Here is a 3,433-nt window from a genome sequence, read left to right on the forward strand (position 1 = left end):
TCAACCCAAGTCTCTCACCAGGAGGCACTGGTTAGGTGGGTCACATTTTCTTTGTGCTCAGTTTGAGATACAGTCAGATCTACGTAAGTGCTGAGCACTCACAGGTGTTCATGAAAGGAGCTTCACTTTCAACAGAGAAAATACCTTATTATGCTAAATGTTCTGAAAGAAATCAGCTGCAGGGCATCTCAGAAGGGCACTGAGACTTCATAGACATTTGCAGCTTTTAAAATCCTTGTGCCTTTCACAGAATCACAGAATGTTGGGGATTGGAAGGGACCTCGAAAGATCATCTAGTCCAATCCACCTGCCGGAGCAGTGCCTTTGCTGCTACATACGAGTTTATCAGCATTTATGTCCCATGCTATTATAAAAACAAAAAAGTGAAGTACTTACATGTTACAGTGGCATGCGTTATTGAGAGACTGCTTTGCACAATCTGTGCAAATTAGTTTTGGCTACACTTCGAATATAAGGGCAAAACAAGATGCTGGATTGGCTTCTCTTTAAATGCTTTCACATGGCCCACTATCTAAGCCAGCAAAAGAACAGTGGGAACTCCTGTGATTGAAGGTTGCTTCCGACTGCCTACCTGTAAGGAACAGCGAGGGAGGGATTAATTTTATATGAATATATTAAAAATTAAAAAATTATGTAACTTCTCAGTATTTGCTATTGCACTTTCATGGTATATAGACTTTGGATGCATTTCTAAGGCAGAAAAAAGATACTGCATTGGTCTTTTTTTTTCCCCGTTTTTCAGTTCAGCCACTGGAGGGCAACATGATCCCAGTCACCTGGGCAGAGGAAGCGCTGCAGCCTGCAGAACCAGCAAGCAACTCCAAACTGTGCAGGAGTACTCTGCACACAGGTGTGGCAGAAATCAGACAATAACAACAGCAACAACTATTTTTTACATTGTGCTTTATTGGGAAGGTAGATTTATAAATTTCTTCCTACATATAAAATCTATTAAACTAGGTTTCTGCTTAGGATGATGTTTCCATGAGTTCTAAATCCATGGATTAGCCAAAGGATTTCTGAAGGAGACAACGTGAGGCCCACTGAGCCTGGTACCACGAGGAGTGAAATATTTCCCCCTGCTAAGTAACTGAAAACCTGACACATGTTTCTACTCTTGAAATAACTCTGGCAGACTTTTCTGGATTAGTTGTTAAATCCGTTACAACAGAGTATTTCTTTATTACATTTTAGAAGACTATCAGGAGTGTAGGGTCTGTGTTCCTGGAGAGGACCAGAGATTTCACGTCAGATATGCTTGCTTTGGAGAAAGCAACAGCCCAGCAAAAGAGTAGCAAATGGTGTTTGAAAAAAGTTAAAGCCAGTGTTTTGGGAAGAGGTAATAAGTACAAAGTAGATACCAATAAATGAAATGGCACTTTCTAAAGCAGGGAACGTGCAGACTGCATTATATGACACAGCAAAACAACGTTTCGTGCTGAAGTCATATTGGCTGTTTCAGATTGGGTTTTCAAAGAGGCAGAATCTCATTCTTCTTGTTCTCCACACGCTCTTGGTTTCACAGTCTTTCCATCTCATCTCTGTCTGTGCAGAAAGTCTTTGTTTGCAGCCATTAGCAATCCAGCTGTGGTTTTGGCATCTCTGGAAAGCAGTTCCATGCAGCGGGACTGTTCTGGACAAGCTAGCTAGGATAACTCGCTGCATGAAGGATTTGCTTTGTGGATGCACAAGGATAAGCCTTTAGTATCCTCCCCGTTTCATCCTCCCCCCACCAGCATCACGCATGCATGCACAGAGGGACACACGCTGGCTTGTGGTTCAATTTAATCTTCGTAGCACAGGGATTTGTTCCTTATCCATCCAACCAGCCTGTGGGAGGGGATGAGGAGAGTTTTCAGCTGCCAAACAAGGCTCTCTCTGAGCCGGATGTGAGGATCCCATTTTAAATCCCTGTTTCCCTGCACCTGGAAGCAGATTGAAATCAGACTGAAAGGATGGAAGTTTGGATCTTTAGAGAAATATCAGCCTTAATGCAGTGTAAAAATGGAGGTTTGCAAACATGGAGGGTGGGACGTCATGTTTTAAAGCCTTTAATTCTTGTGCGTTCCCAGTTTGTACAGCTTTGGGGGACAAAGCAGCAGGGTGAAGGAGGGAGCTGATATTTGAGAGGAAAGAAGAAGAAATTAAGTTTGTTTTTTATTTGTGTAAATTGATGGTAACCCGTGACAGTGTCAGATGTAGAAGCAGGGGAAGAATAATTTCACATTTTCCCTGTCAGTTATTTTTTGCAGAAATTCCTTGGAGGGAAGGGAGTCATTGAGATGCCAACTGCTGATTTCTGCAGGTTTTTTGTACTAGACAAGGCAGATGTCCAAATTTTTATAACTTTCTATTGAAATAAATGTCAAATTTAGCCATCAAAACAGACTTTATTTTAGGGTGAAATTGGAGCCTCAGAGCAATCTGTCTAATTATGGGGCTGGCTGAAGTCACCACCACCACATGAAACTCTTGCCTTAGAGCCTGTTTCGGTATTAGAGTTCATCAATCCAGCAGTGTGTAATTGCACTGTGGAGTAGTCAGTAGTAGTATCTGCTCTGAGTCACTGCAGGTAGCTCTACCAGCACATGCCTGGTGAGAACTGAGATGTCGTGTAGCAATGGCACTACGTGTGCCCTGGGATGATGCTGCTTACTGTATGAAATGCTTCATTTTTTTTTTACTACATGCAGACAGTATTTCTGCTCATTTCTTAAGTCACAGGGAGGCTCATTTGAATAAATTAATGGGGATTAAAATTGCTTGTGTTTATTAATTCTGTGTGCAACTTTTACATGGCTAAAGTGTTAAGGAAAATCTCCATTATAATGGAGGATATTCTAGTAATTGCTTGTAATTATAAGGGCCACTCACTACAAATACATTTAAATAGATCATAGCAAAAGAATGAGAGGCTGACCCTTCCATAGCTTAGGACAATTCATGTATCTTAGGCAGAAGAACTGAATAAAAGCCATGCTCTCCTTAGGCTGACTACCCCAGAAGCAGCTGGATTCATGCTGAGCATTGACACTATAAAAGCCATTCAGTTTAGTTATGATATTTGGGGTTGTTAGGATCACAACTGCAGGTGATTCAGATAACCAGGCTAGAAAAAATTAAGCTACGTTTGTGTTATATCACAATGAGCCAGTTTGCTGTTATTTTGTAGTAGAAATAATTGATTCACTTACCTTATCACTGCAAAAGCAGAAAGAATTTGGCATATATATGAAGATATTTGAAGGCATCTTGAAATGTATTGATCTTAATACATGTTACTGATGAAGGAACTTGCAATGAACCAAGCCCTGAGGGAACATGTTGCCTGGGAGGTGGGTTTTTATCCTATTTGCCAGGCAGAAGATACTAACAAGTTCACTAGTTATTCTTTTTTATCTTGTAAAGTTAA

The sequence above is a fragment of the Antrostomus carolinensis genome, unplaced genomic scaffold, assembly GCF_000700745.2.
Source record: "Antrostomus carolinensis isolate BGI_N321 unplaced genomic scaffold, ASM70074v2 scaffold9813, whole genome shotgun sequence".
Classification (NCBI taxonomy): domain Eukaryota; kingdom Metazoa; phylum Chordata; class Aves; order Caprimulgiformes; family Caprimulgidae; genus Antrostomus; species Antrostomus carolinensis.